General features: G+C 44.7%; 1 protein-coding gene across 1 annotated transcript in view; it reads left to right on the plus strand.

Annotated features, from left to right (window-relative positions):
• The window catches only part of FLT1 (fms related receptor tyrosine kinase 1), a 197,793-nt gene that overhangs the window by 79,395 nt on the left and 103,088 nt on the right, over positions 1-15,310 (plus strand). The gene's annotated exons all lie outside the window — the stretch shown is intronic.

Here is a 15,310-nt window from a genome sequence, read left to right on the forward strand (position 1 = left end):
ATTGCATTTCTCTATTGTTTACATCACCAAATTGGCAGAGAAAGAAGGCCTGAATCATTAAGGATGTATTAGGTCTAGATCATTTGGGAGAAGCAGTTTTGTGCACCAGTGGGGTATGTAAAATTAACAGGGCAAAAACAAAACAATCATTAATGGTAGTTAATGAGAAATGTATTCAAGAACCCAAATTTAATTGACTACCAGCATGGCTGTCTATTCTTTTTATGCTGAAACAATTTTATGTCCCGTATCTGATTTTTCTAGCAACAAAATGCAAGTTTTACTGGTTTAAGCTCTCAAAAAGCCAACCTCTCCTGGGGCTAGATGTAGGTCAATGTCAGAGAGAAGCTGTAATTTAAGATGACCTCGTCTTTTGGAAATTTGATCACATACTTCACGCTTTAATATTTATCACACTCCTTCTAAGTATACAATTTGCACCCATGTCTCATGTGGGTATACCTAGGCAGACTCAAACCAGACAGGCTCCAGATAATTTTAACTTGGCACACGCAAAACCTCAAATCAAAACAGGGACTTAAAAGATGACCACTTCACCCAAGCCCACCTGAACAGGACTTTGAGCTTTAACAACAGCAGCATGAATCTGGCCACCCCAAGAAGCTTTCATCATAAGCCAAAAGTGGCTGCTCACCTGGGAAACGTCTTGCCTTCTGTTATATAATGATGGGATAAGGAAGTGCTCGCCCCCCTTGTGAGTCTTCCAACAACAACCCTTATTAATATTTCATGCAGAGATCTCAAAACAGAGTGAGCTCGTTTGCCAATGCCTTTTTGCCACTTTCCTACACTTTGTGAGATTTTCCTCATTCCCCACTCTTCCTAGGAATACAGGGAGTCCGATGAATAATTGCTGCTAATGAATTAACTGTCTCCTGTAATTCCTATCAAACGTTCCATTGTGTGTTTAAATTGAACCAAAAGGCTGAGTCACAGAAAGTCTTGCTGGGTGATTTTTAGAGGGATCTTTTGAGCAAAGTTCAATGTTAGCTTCCCCAGAGTAGGAAAACCAGAAGGTAGCAACCCACAATTTGGGGAGATTCCTCCAGAACATTGGCAGAACCTCCCCAATTGTCTTTGGCCCATGTTCACAGGTTTTTTTTTTTTAATTGAATGGGCATTTTCATGACCGAATCTAGAAACTCATATCCTGACACAAGATCCCGAGATAATATGTAAACAAATCCCTTGTAAAACATGCACCTTTCCTTGGAAAGGCACATCTTAGTTATGTATCCATGGGCTGGAGAGACTGTTTCTTGAAACATGGACCTTGGTCTGCAGTTTTCATGTGTTGGGTTGGCCAATATATCTTTCCATAAGATATTATGGAAAAAGTGAAATGAACCTTTTGGCCAACCTAATAAACTTCACTGACCTTTTAGGTGAAAAAGCAGAACCTGGTGGACTGGACTAGAAGGAAGCGTGTGATCTATTTATACTGGGGTCGAGGTGGTACTTTCTAATGGGCTTCAATATTCGCTTCTTCATACCTTCTCTAGAAGCCTCATGGGATGTGTTGTCAGCTTGAATGCAGCTGACTACTTCACGATGGTAGCTGTTAGAGATTGAACCAATGATCCTTTCTAGGGCCAAAGTTGTGCACATTCCATTCCAGCATTGCCCCTAATCTGTGCAACAATTCCACGCGATGGCCACAATTTCCCCATAAGGAAACTGAAGCCCAGAATTTTCTCTCTCAGGTGTTTTCAGATCTGGGATAGAAGAGGCTAAGTAGGTTGGCATTTCAGATGGTTACTGTTTGTTGGTGAGCCACGGGACCTCGCAAGGTAGATCGCTGTGGGTTCCTAGAGGAAGGAACAGAAGTCCTCGAGGGGACAGGTTTGGGAGAACAGTAGCCTCACTTTTTGGGTTTACTCTTGTCACCAGCGATCTCAGAGTTCACTGGTTGAGTTAAAGCTGACCTGGGGTTGGGGGAGGAAAGAAGAAAGAACTTAGCAGCCGTTGGGGGAATCTGACTCCAATCTCACAATCTCTTTGGGAACCAGGGATGATGTGAATGAAGCTGGTTCGGGCCCCAAACCTGCAGAGGGAGTAGACCCTTTGAGGGGGTAGAGACCCCACAGGGACAAGCGAGCCTATATAGGACCAACCTCAGGAGGGCAACCAGTGAATCAAACAGTGAACTGGCACGTTCCCTGAATAGTGCTGCCGTCTCTGTGACTTTCCCACCACGCAGGCGTGTTTGAGCTCCTACAGGGAAGTCCCATTCCCTTCCATTCATGGTTCAGGATTAATTTTCTGGGCCAGGATTCAGCAAACACGCAACTCTCAGCAGGCCTCACAAAGCTCATGGAAGATTGATAAAAGGAGATGAGGGAGAAAGCATAAGGGTTTACAGCTGATGAAAGGCGACATGGAGGCTGTGGACCTCAGCCTCAACGTGCCTGGATCTAGTCACTTTGAGTGATTCTTTCACTTAGACTTTAAGACAGTCTAAATATCATATGATATTGTGGACTCTTAAAAAAATGGTATAAGTGAACTTATTTACAAAACAGAAATAGAGTCACAGATGTAGAAAAGAAACTAACGGTTACCAGTGGGGAAAGGACAGAGAAGGGATAAATTGGGAGATTGAGACTGACGTGTAAACACTAATGTATCTAAAATAGAAAATAAGGACCTTCTGTATAGCACAGGGAACTCTGCTCAATACTCTGATGACCTATATGGAAAAGACTAAAAAACAATGGATATGTGGATATGTATAGCTGATTCACTTTGCTGTCCAGCAAAAACTAACACACTGTAAATCAACTATACTTCAAAAAAATTTTTAAGAACTTAAGATATTTTAGAGATTAAAGAGAGCTTGTCTTACAGATGAGAAACTGAAGCTCAAAGATAATTATTCTTCCCCTCATGGCTAGATGATGGTAAGCCCAGAACTAGACCCAAGTCTCAAATTTCTGTCTGCTTATTATTCCTGTTTATTCTTTTTTAGATTACGAAAGTATGGTAGCACATTAACAGGAGACTTGGAAAATACAGAACGAAGTTAAATACAGTTCCACTATACATTATGATTATTTTTAAGTAGATAAATTAACATTTTTAATTGTAGTTTCAATATCAAACTCTCAAAAATTATTATAATAGAAAAGTAGAAGGATACAGTAGACCTGAAAAGCACTACGAACCAATTCAACATAATTAAGATTTATACAGTTTTCACACAACAGCAGGATACACGTTCTATTCAAGTTTCCATAGGTAAAAAACAGGAGACACTGGCACATATTCAGAGACATAAAGCAAGGTGCAAAAATTTCATGGTCTAAAGGTATTGAAATCATACAGAGTCTGTTCTCTTATTAGTGGAATTGGTAGAAATCACTATCAAAAGATATTTGAAAGTAACCCACATATTTTCAAGTGCAATGTGACATTTACCAAGAGAGATTCTTTGACTTAGCCATTTGAAAGCCTTGATAAAATTAAAAGACTGAGAAACCACTGAGGGTGATTGCAGAAAAGAAAGCATTTAAATGAGAAATTGATATCAAAGATACTTTAAAAACCCCATGTATTTGGAAATGAACTGTCCACTTTTAAATGATGAGTGTATCTAAGAAGCCATAACAAGGAAAATTAGAAAATATTTGTAATTCCTGTTATTCTTATTTTCACTACAACATTGTATTGCATCCTGCCGAGTAGTGGGGCTTCCCAGGTGGCACTAGTGATAAAGAACCCACCTGCCAATGAAGGAGACGTAAGCGACACGGGTTTGATCCCTGGGTTGGGAAGATCCCCTGGACAACCCACTCCAGTATTCTTGCCTGGAGAATCCCATGGACAGAGGAGCCAGGCAGGCTATGGTCCATAGGGTCTCAAAGAGTTGGACATGACTGAAGTGATTTAGCATGCTTGCACAGTCCAATAGTACTTAGCCCAGATACTTAGCTCAAATCTGTTTGCTTACAGTTGTTTTTGGTTGCTCTGGGGCCGCCCACTGCAAAGCAACTTCCCTCTCTAGCATCAGATACACACAAGGGTCCAGCGAACGCTGACAGTCTGACACAACAGTCCCTAACATTGGGTTCATGTTCCCCCACAAAACATGCTTGCATCTTTGGACAGATCTTCTAACCATGGTGATTTACTGCAAAGAAATTTAATTTATAAGATGCTCGGTGCAATGCCTGTACACAGCAGACAGGTCGTTCATGTTAGCGGTGATTATCTGACCAGACTGAGGGCTCCTTAAGAGCAGGGACTAGGTCTTACTCCTCATCATAACCTCAGGGCTTAGCCCAGCTACCTGGGGACCAGCAGAAGAGCACAGTGTCTCTCACTGAGTGATGGCCCAACAAGAAGAGCCAATCGTAATAGCAGACTAGACATGGACTCAGCCTCACATGGGTGTCAACCCAGCCATCCATCACTCACCTCAGACATGTTGAGAAAGGGGCACTGCTGACCCTCCAGTGACCTCACACATCCCCCTCAACCCAGCACCGTGTTACCACCATCAGGGCTCTCCACTCCCAAGGAGGAGCATTAATGACCCAGGATGGGGCTCATCATATTGGGATCCACATCTGACAAGTAAATAGTATTAGAGAGTTTTTATGCAAACAATGATGCGGACATGTGCAGAAGCACCTTCTAGGCTAATAGAAAATAACTAACCAGCAGCTAATAACTACTAGCACCATTTGATTCAAATAAAAATTAATTTGTTTACACATAATTCATTAAGAAGTAGAATCATGCCCTCCAAAAGAAGTACAAGATTTAGTTCCTTCTGTTATTAAGAATATGGTTATTGAAAAGTCAAATGCATGGAAAAGTATCAGAAGACAAATGAACACAAGCGAGTAAATGTCCAGAGCCCACACGCCATGGTAGGCTGGACAGGACGTGGGGCAGTGAGGGTTTGAAGAACTGAGGCAGAATTCACCAGTGCAGCCAGGTCTAGGATACTGCAACTCCTCTAGTCAGTTTGGTTGCTCAGTCGTGTCCGACTCTTTGCGACCCCATGGACTGCAGCACGCCAAGCTTCCCTGTCCATCACCAACTCCTGTAGCTTGCTCAAACACATGTCCGTCCAACCATCTCATTCTCTCTTGCCCCCTTCTCTTCCTAACTTCAATCTTTCCCAGCATCAGGGTCTTTGCTAATGAGTCAGTTCTTCGCATCAGGTGGCCAAAGTATTGAAGTTTCAGCTTCAGCATCAGTCCTTTCAATGAATATTCAGGACTGATTTCCTTTAGGATGGACTGGGTTGATCTTGCAGTCCAAGGGACTCTCAAGAGTCGTCTCCATCACCACAGTTCAAAAGCATCAATTCTTCAGCACTCAGCTTTCTTTATAGTCCAGCTCTCACATCCATACATGACTACTGGAAAAACCATAGCTTTGACTAGACAGACCTTTGTCAGCAAAGTAATGTCTCTGCTTTTTAATATGTTCTCTAGTTTGGTCATAGCTTTTCTTCCAAGGAGCAAGCGAAAATCACTGCATCCAAAATCACTGCAGATGGTGACTGCAGCCATGAAATTAAAAGACACAAGACACTTACTCCTTGGAAGAAAAGCTATGACCAACCTAGACAACTCCTCTAACTTCCTGAATAATCTGAAGATTTTACCATTTTCCACCCCATCTTAACATCGCCAACAAAGGAAGCAACCCGATGTTACCATGTCTTACTAGTTTTCTTACGGGGATTAAAAAACAGAAAGGAAATAATTCAGAGAAGGTCCTTTTGCATCAGCAGACATGAGGGTGATACTGAGTTAAGAACACATCCGTGCCCAAAGAATTCGAGGTGGTTCATGAAAAGTACAATTCATTATTTAGCAAATCTGGATGAAGATGGGGTAGGACTGAGATATGGCCCACATGCTTTACTTGCTAGTTGTCAAAGAGAGACATGAAATAGACATTTGCAAGAAGAAGGGGCCCATGAGATAAAGGCAAAACAAGAGAAATACAATTTTTCAGGGAACTGAGATCCAAGAAAAGTGATTTCTCCTCTCCTCCTCTGTGGGCTGTAGGCAATGAATTCCTCAACCACATTTCCACTCCAGACAGTGAGTGTCACAGGGCTGGTTATTACCACATCTTCCATGGTGACTGGTGGCATGACACCAAGGCCGAATTTATTAAGAGTAATTCCTTGGGCTGACATGACCCAGCGATTTCAGAAGTATTCAAGGAGTTAGAAAGACCAGTCAAGGCCTCTGATCCATTTCCTATGACGTGATTCTCCCCACCTCGTCATCCTGCCTCCCATGACCAGAAAGTTGCAACACCATGATCCAGACTCAGGTCTGACTTGGTCTAGAATTTCTGCTTAATGTGATTCCCCGCCATCCAGCCCTGAAGGCCACCTGGACATCTCCATGTTGACTGCGGTATAGTAATCAGCTCTCCTTATGCAAACAATACATAGCCATAGCTTGACATATGCTTCCCTGAGCAACTGGAGTCAATACCTTAAGACTCCTTGAATCTTCTGGAAGTAAAGGAGGTTATTTGTAGTCATTCCTGCTGTTGCCGCTGCTGCTGCTAAGTCACTTCAGTCATGTCTGACTCTTTGCGGCCCCATGGACTATAACTTGCCAGGCTCCTCTGTCCATGGGATTCTCCAGGCACGAATACTGGAGTGGAGTGCCATTTCCTTCTCCAAGGGATCTTCCCAACCCAGGGATCGAACCTCCGTCTCTTATGTCTTCTGCATTAGCAGGCGAGTTCTTTACCACCCTGAACATTTCCCTAAAGACTTTTTAAATAAAATTTATCTAATCACCCTTCCTCCGCTGACCAGCCTTTCACTAGGAAGAAAAGTGAATGAAGAAAACGATGGCTTCTCTAAGGCTCCTATCGGGATGTAGCCAAGGAGGTGACCCCCTCCCAGCCCCACGGTCACCCTGGCCTAGGGCTATCGTTAGGATGCCCCGGCGTCTGTTCCCTAAAAGAGAGAGAGAGTCAGAGTCGGGGGTGGGGGGGGGCGGTCCCGGGGGCCCTCAGTGGAGGCAAGAGGGGGCGAGAGGAGGAAGGAAGGCAGGGGCTGGGAGGACAGCAGGCCTTGCTCCGAGTGTGAATGGACCGCGGGGCCTCGAGAGCAGGAAATGCCGCGGGCCAAGACGCTCGGGGAAAAGCTCTTATCTCAGCAGAGCTGGCCAGCCCCCTGGACGCCCCCCGCCATTGTCCTGGGCGCTGACCCCAGCCTCCACTCCCCGAAAAGCCTTCTCCACTCCCCTCCCCATGCCATTCAGACAAGAAGTAGTTTTCACTATGGGCTCCAAGGCGGCATGAGGTCCTCAGGCTGTGTCAGAAAGGCCCCCCCGATGCCCGCCCCTGTCCCAGAATCCCCCCAGCCTGACCCTGTGACCAGCGCGGAGGCCCAGGCCCTTTTCCTGGAGCAGAAGGAGCAGGAACCGTTCTGTCTAAACACTCCTGCCCGCTCTCCGCCGCCCGCCTTCTGCCGGCATCCTCTCCTCTGTATTGTTTTATTTGTTTTAAGAGAATGTGAGAGAAGGGGAAAAGATAGTGTTTGCAGATTCTGTTAATCTGATGGCTCAGACACACGCGCGCCACTGTTTGACACGACGCCGCCATAGCGCAGGGAAGTTTACACGAGGCGCTTCTGCAGGAGGGCGGCGGCGATGGGGAGCCGCCCCTGGTCCTGTCCTTTGGCGGGGATCCAGGTGGTCCTTTTTTTTTCCTTTCTTCCCCTTTCCACTTCTTAAAAAGACATTTTACAGCCTCGATTTGCTCTTTACTACTGCCTTCCTCCTTTGTTTCCTTACTTGAAATAGTTCGCTGTTCTTCACAAACAGATTCTAATCACAGTGAGCACAGGCGGTCAGACCCCAAACAAAGACGCAGACTTTGCACAAGAAGCCCTCAGCTTCCATCACCCGGAAGAGAATAAAGGGGAAGGAGATTAGCTTGCATCTCGGGACTTTGCAGAACTTTTAGAGCCCTTTTCACCGCAAAATTAAAGGTGCTTTCCCATCTTCCTAGGCATGGCTCAGGCTCAAATAGGCAGCCACTGGATATTGGGGTACTCGGCTCACCACCATGTATCCCCCATCCCACCCCAGAGGTCCCTTCTAAACCAGTTGCCTGCTATAAGTGTACTGGCATTCCTAATAAAAGACCAGCTTCATCCCAGAACGTGTTTAGGTCTCATGTAGACAACAGTTTTAAGTTACCAAGGGGAAAAAAAGGATTGCCATTAAAGTGGGTTCTTTCTTTTACTGCAAGATTTTTTCTAATGATGAACTTCATCAGCCAGCAGAAGGCCAAGCTTTCCTATAATTTTAGCATCTTAATGATGAAACCTAACCAACTAAAAACTGTAATTATAAACTATTCCTCTGCTCCTTCCCCATCCCCTCACCAAAGGACTCGGGGCTACGTCTCCCTTCTGAAAGCTAAGATTTCACTTCTCCGGGTGTCTGACGTTGTATCAGTTGGCCTCAGAGGACCCCCAGAGTTTCCTAACATGACTCTGAAGCATGGTGGTAAAATTTGGCTGGGGGTGGGGGGCGGATTCCCTTGGGAGCAGAATTCATCTCCTGGGATGGACTGAGTTCTGGTGTGGTGGAAAGAGTTAGGAATATCTGGGTTCTAACTCCAGATTTGTCTGCCACTTTATCTATGAATCTGAGCAAGACACTGGATTTTCCCGAGTCTCAGTTCTCTCATTTATTGGTAAAGGGAATCGTGAAGTGGAGATCGTAACACCCACTTCACTGGTGACCACTAGAGTTAGTTCAGCTTAAATGTGTTCAGGGGCTGCCTCAGGCCTGGTACAATAAGAGCAGCCCACTAGAAACTGGTTCCCTTCAGCCCAACCAAGAGCCCAACTTAGCAGAACAGAGATTTTTGAAAGAAGGGTCAGCTTAATGTCATTTGTCACAGAGTGAAAGGGGATCCTAAAAAGACAACAACAAAAACCAACTATCTTAAGAAAGATTCAGGCTATGGAGTAGACCCTCTAGTATTGGGGTGGTGATTAAGTTTGCTAGAAATCATTTACAAAATGAGACTGTTGAGGTAACTATAGGAGTCTTAGGTACCGTTACAGGCACATAATGGCACTAAAACGAGCAGTTTCTCAAAAGGCTGAATGAAGGGCTGAACCATCTCACCTGGTTCTTCAGAGAGTCTGCATTTTCTGCCACGAGAGCCACTCTAGAGAAAACACAGACACTAGCCCTCAGTGGGCTAAAGCTCATCTTTGCCTTCTGATTCCACCAGATGCAACAACTCATCCTTTAGAGAAAGAGCCAGCTCTGCATTTGGGGTGGGGGCGGGGGAGGGGAAAGAAAGGAGGGCTGCAGAAAGTCTGACAATCAGGACTGCTCAAAGCCAGCACCTTAGGGAAAGCACAGGTCCACATAAGCAGGTGCACGCGCTGCACTGTTTCCTGTGATGGATCTGTAAAGGTGAACAGACCGAGGTCAGAAATCATGGGATGCCTAATGGAGTGCAGACAGTCATTGCAGACCACGTGCACGGTGGGCACGCAGTACATTTGAGTTGTGTATCATGAGAGCTGTTTGTCAAATCTTGAGAAAAGCAATTGACTGGGTTATTAATGCCAAAAGGGCTTAAAAAAAAAAAGACATCCAGTCCCCAACACAGTAATGGTGTATGTGTAGTGATTATTTGAGAAGTCTTTCTTCCTGGGATACAAAGAAACACCAAAATATAACAGTTTCTTTTTAGATGATGGTAGAACATGGACATGCTACATGTGGCACACAGGTTAAATGCGCTGATTCTGGAGTAAGACAGAACCAATTACAAAGTCCACCTCTGCCACTTACTAGCTCTTTGTGCATGCATGCTAAGTTGCTTCAGTTGTGTCTGACTCTTTGCAACCCTATGGACTCTACCCACCAGGCTCCTCTGTCCATGGGATTCTCTAGGCAAGAATACTGGAGTGGGTTCCCATGCCCTTCTCCAGGGGATCTTCCCAGCCCAGGGATAGAACCTGAATCTTATGTCTCCTGCATTGGCAGGCTGGTTCTTTACCACTAGTGCCACCTGGGAAGTCCTACTAGCTCTTTAGTAGGTAATTTACTGGGTAATTTACTTAACCTCCTTAATGCTCAATTTCCTCATCCATTCAATGGGGGGATAAGAGTTCCTACTTTTCAGGATGTTGTGGAGATCAATGCAATAGTGTATATGAATCGCTTAGCACAGTAGAAATTACTTAGCGTGTAGAAAATATAATCCTTATTAGAGTACACTGTGATACTGCATATAGCATCTATGGTAATTTTAACAGCCTATAGTGTGCCTGTAGGGACCAGCAGTCAAAATTGCCAGTATTGCAGGTTGGATCCCAGCATTTGCTTTGCCTTTCTCTGTGAGAAAGGTGGCTTCTGTCTTTGGTCACAAAGGAGCCAAATGCTTCTGAGTGTGCAGGGAGAATCTGTCGGCACCACAGGAACAAGCCCAGAGCATGTAGGTCAGTAAGGTCATCTGCGTCTGTGTAGGTGGTGTTTCCCTACTCTGTGCTGAGCAAAGCCTCCTGGTCACATGGACCAGACCAGAGAGCCCTACGGATCTCTCCTCCTTGGGAGGCAAAGAGATGGACGTGCCCCATGGAAGGTCCCTGCCATGTGTTGGATCCATAATTGGCTGCTTTCTTTTAATTTATTTACATCAATCTCTAGTGCAAAACTAATTTGTTTCAGCTCCAGGGCAATCGACATGGAGTACACTCTTACCCCGGAAATTTTTTTTTTCCTGTGGATGGTTATAAATACCTCCACGCTATTGTACTTGGCATGCTGTATGCAAATAGAGGTCGGAGTCCTGAAGCTCATTAGGAAAGGGACAGGGGGCTTGGGGCTCAGGGAGGACAGCGTGGAGCTGGAGCTGATAACGGTGGCCTTGTCCAGAATGTGCCTGGGAGCTTTCTTATCTCCCTTTGGCAGGAGGTGCGGAGGGCTTCCTGTGCGAAATCAGGAGCGAACGCCGCTTTCCTCTTGTTGTTCGGCTTCCTCCCCCCTCAAGACGGTTCCCAGCACAGCGATTATCTTTGCATCTTCAAACATGGCACAATCTACTTCCTTAAGAGCTTGATGTATTCTTAAGGCTCAAGCAGACCTCCCCCTCCCCCGACCTGTCGTTTCAAGTGCTGTGTTACACAGTCAGCCTCAGAAAGACATTCTATTTTTAAGGTTCCAGTGACAAAGAGGAAAAAAAATCACAGCCCCCAGTATGGAAAAATAGCCCACAGAATATGCCCTTTTTTCATCTGGAGGACCTTGCAGCAAGTCTAGCCTGTCATTTCCATGCCAGGGCTGTCCTAGAGGGGTGGAGGGAGGGTGGGTGGGTAGGGAGGAACCTGGCAGCCCCAGTGAGCCCCTGCGGCCGACTGTGCTTCCCTCGGGGAAATGCCTCTTCTTGCTTTACTCTAATGCATTTTAATGGAGAGTATGAAATTAAGACCTCTAAGGCCTCCTTTATCTTTTTTACTTCTTTGAGGAGAAAAGAATGAAATTATAGTCTTCTCTCTCAGATGCAAGAGAACTTCAGCTCTTCGGTGTCACAATGTCAAGCACATACACACATGTCCAATACAGGCGTACGTATAACAACCCCCCACATCCATGTTACACACACACCCATATTATATAAACCCATATATGTACCCTGTGTGTGTGAAAGATCTGGGAGCAAACAGTAGTTCAAGGTAAACATGTTATAAAAAATAGGGCAAAATGATATATGGCTTTGAAACTTTATCATTAAACATATTTCAAGTAAAGGAGAAAGTACATAATTTTCTTTGGCCCAGTTTCCTCCATTAGTCAATAAGTTAAAATGTTCACTTATTTTACCTGATAATAAGGAACAGTTAGTCAAAAATCACAGAAATGATACCAATGAATGTATTTACGAAACAGATAGAGTCACAGACTTAGAGAACAAACTTAAGATTGCTGGGGGAAGGATGAGGGAAGGGACAATTAGGGAGTTTGGGATGGGCATGTACGCAGCTATATTTAAAATGGAAAGCAGCAGGGACCTACTGTATAGCACGTGGGACTCTGCTCAATGTAATGTGGGAGGCTGGATGGGAGAGGAGTTTAGGGGAGAATGGGTATGACTGAGTCCCTTCCCTGTCCACCTGAAGCTATTGTTAATCAGCTATACTCCAAAATAAAACATTATTTAACATCGCAGAACTTCCTTAAGGAATCGTCAGTCCTTATGAATTCTTTTTTATTTTAAACCTTATACTCTAACTATAAAAACAGTCATTTGAAAAACATTTGGAGAAATCTGATCTTTGGGCCTGGTACAAACAACACCATGGAATTATGGCTAATTCTATTAGATAGGATCATAGCGTTGTTGTTGTATTGGGAAAGGTGCATAATTTTTTAGACGGGCACTAAAATGTATGGGGCTCACATGACATGCTGTCTGGGATTCACTTTACAATCTCTCTCAAAAGGAAAAATAAAAAGAAATAAGGGGACAAATGAAACAACTGTGGCAAATTTGAATAATTATTAAGTGTGGGTGATGGGTGTATGGAGGGTTATATTGACACTATGGCTCTACTCATCTGTATGTTTGGGGATAATAAACACTTAAAACCAACAAAAACTCTTACTACAAGCCACACATCAGTGCCTCATGCCATATGTTTGCAGAGGCTTGTGGGGTGCTAGTTACATGCGTGGCCCTGGTGTAACTCTGGAGACAGGGCAATCACATGGGGGTGGTCCATGTCCCTTGTAGCTGCCCAAAGCACTGAAAGTGATGAATGCTTCTGGGGTGGAGGGGGTGGGGAGAGGACATTAAGGGGCAGCACGCCCCCCAGGAGGGGAGACCACCCCAGAAGACACACCAGTTTCACATACTAGTCCTTTCTCAGCTACAGCATCAGAGAGGAATAATTACAGAACTTTTTCATCACAATCCCGTCTCTCTCACCTTTTCTCTCACTAATTTCATCCTCTTTCTTCTCACATAAGTAGCCAAGGGCAGCAACGACTTAAAACCAACCACTCATTGTTTCTGGAAATAGGGCTTTACACTCCCACCTGGTTTGAGAATCTCCTGAATCTGCCCAATCCATGTACAGATGAGAGCCCAGCCAGCTGTCTGCTCACCACAGATTCGAAGGCAGAAGGAAGGAATATGACATGTTTCCCTGGAAAGTTCACAGTGCAAGTAATCATAACAATAACCACTTCCTTGCCTCCCTCATTAGGCTGGGAGATAGGAGGAAAGACTGCATTGAGGAGAGGGATGCAGAAATGAACAGTGTCAATTCATAAGGCCACCAGGAAGCCGCCACGGTGGGGCGGGGGCTGCAGGCACTCAGGCCAGCTCCTACCCACACTCGGCTCCTAAGCTCCCCAGGGTGGCAGAGAATCACACACCTCAGGAGCCTACAGATTTTTATTTATTTTGAGGCACAGAAAATAGCTCTTTGTATATTTGCATCATGTCCCCAGTACATCCATATTTAAGTCTCAAAAGGCTAAAGGAGATGGTGATCATTTTGTCATAAGTGGTAGAAAGCAGATCACTTGCAGTGTCCACTTAGCACCTGTGCTCGTCAGACGGGGCAGTGCGGTGCTGGGTCCTGGGCAGGACATGCAGATAGAAGTCACCACACACGGTAAGGGGGTCCAGTCTCAGGCTCACACGGGGTTCTGATCGTGAGCGCCCACGGGGATCAGACACAGCCGCTTGGAGGAGACCGGGTTGTGGGTGGTGAGGGGGCGTCAAGGCCTTGGTAAGTGGTGAGTGAAGATGGAGTCAGGTGTGTACACCCCGAGACAGGAAGATTAGTTCCCAGGTTTTCTAGGTGGCTTTCATTGACAGAACCTCCCCAAGTAAATTAAGTCATTTAACATTTTGTGTGATCCCATGAGATTAATGGGGCAGATATCATTGTATTCTTATTTTTCTAAGGAGAAAATGGTCATAGAGCTAGGGGAAGTCAGGGCAGGTGGAGGACTCAGGTGTTCTTTGAAGAAGCTGAACCAAACCACGGTTTGCCCGGGAGGAGGGCGTCTGCAGGGGTAAGGTTGGAAAGGCAGGTAGGGAGTGGACTTTGGGTGGCCTTGGTTGTCAGTTATGGAAACCTGGGCTTTCTGCAGTACAGCTGTTGAAGCTTTTGAAGCAATGACGATCCCACTAAAACCCAAAGTGCTCAGGGGTCTGGTCTGGCAGTGACTCCGTGGGTGTTGGCTTGGGGATAGGCAGGTTGAAACGCTACTGCACCGCCTGGGTCAGAGTGGACATAAGGGTCTTTTTTGGTTATTTGGATTTTTTTATTCATGGAGAACATACAATACATGAAACATACTAAATGATCCAAGTGACAACGAAACACAATGGTCCAAAACCAATGGGATGGAGCAAAAGCAGTTCTAAGAGGGGAGTTTATAGCAATACAGTCTTCCCTCAGGAAAACAAGAAAAATCACAAATAAACAACCTAACCTTACTCTTAAAGCAACTAGAGAAAGAAAAACAAACAAAACCTTAAATTAGTAGAAGCGACATCACAGAGATAATGAAATAGAGACGAAGAAACATAATAAATAATTAGTAGATATTTACACTGATGATTTGGGTAGTAAACTGATAGAAGCCTACTGATAATAAGGTGTTTGAAAGAACATGCTTACTTTCAGGTGAAGGTTGGAATCTCATCAAACTACCTGGTGCTCTATTAGCTGGGCTTCCCAGGTGGCACTAGTGGTAAAGAATCCGCCTGCCAATGCAGAAGACTTAAGATGTGTGTTCGATCCCTGGGTTGGGAAGATCCCCTGGAGAAGGAAATGGCAACTCATTCCAATATTCTTTCCTAGAGAATCCCATGGACAAGGAGCCTGGTGGGCTACAGTCCATGGGGTCGCAAACAATTGGACCCGACTGAGAGATTGAGCACACACTCCACCAGCTAATTTAAGTATTAAGAGAGATTTCATGCACTTTTAGAAGCGAAAAAGATCTTAAAAATCTTTAACATATGTATTTTATAATTAAACACTTGAGGCCTGAGAGGTTAAAGAACTTGCCATGATACTCTCGAACTTGAAAAGAAATAGACTGAAATTAATAACTGCTCCATGATATGTGTTTCCATATACACTTAATTAGCCCTGGAAAAAATTAGCTGTATAACGGAATATTCTCATTAAATGCCAGCCTTTTATAGATGTGAAATGCTGTTATTTCCTTAAGGTTTCCATTCATTAACATAACTTTTTTCTCCTGTGTTTGCATGTTTCCTCCACTAGGAACTAATT

This window comes from Cervus elaphus, chromosome 30, assembly GCF_910594005.1.
Source record: "Cervus elaphus chromosome 30, mCerEla1.1, whole genome shotgun sequence".
Taxonomy (NCBI): Eukaryota; Metazoa; Chordata; class Mammalia; order Artiodactyla; family Cervidae; genus Cervus; species Cervus elaphus.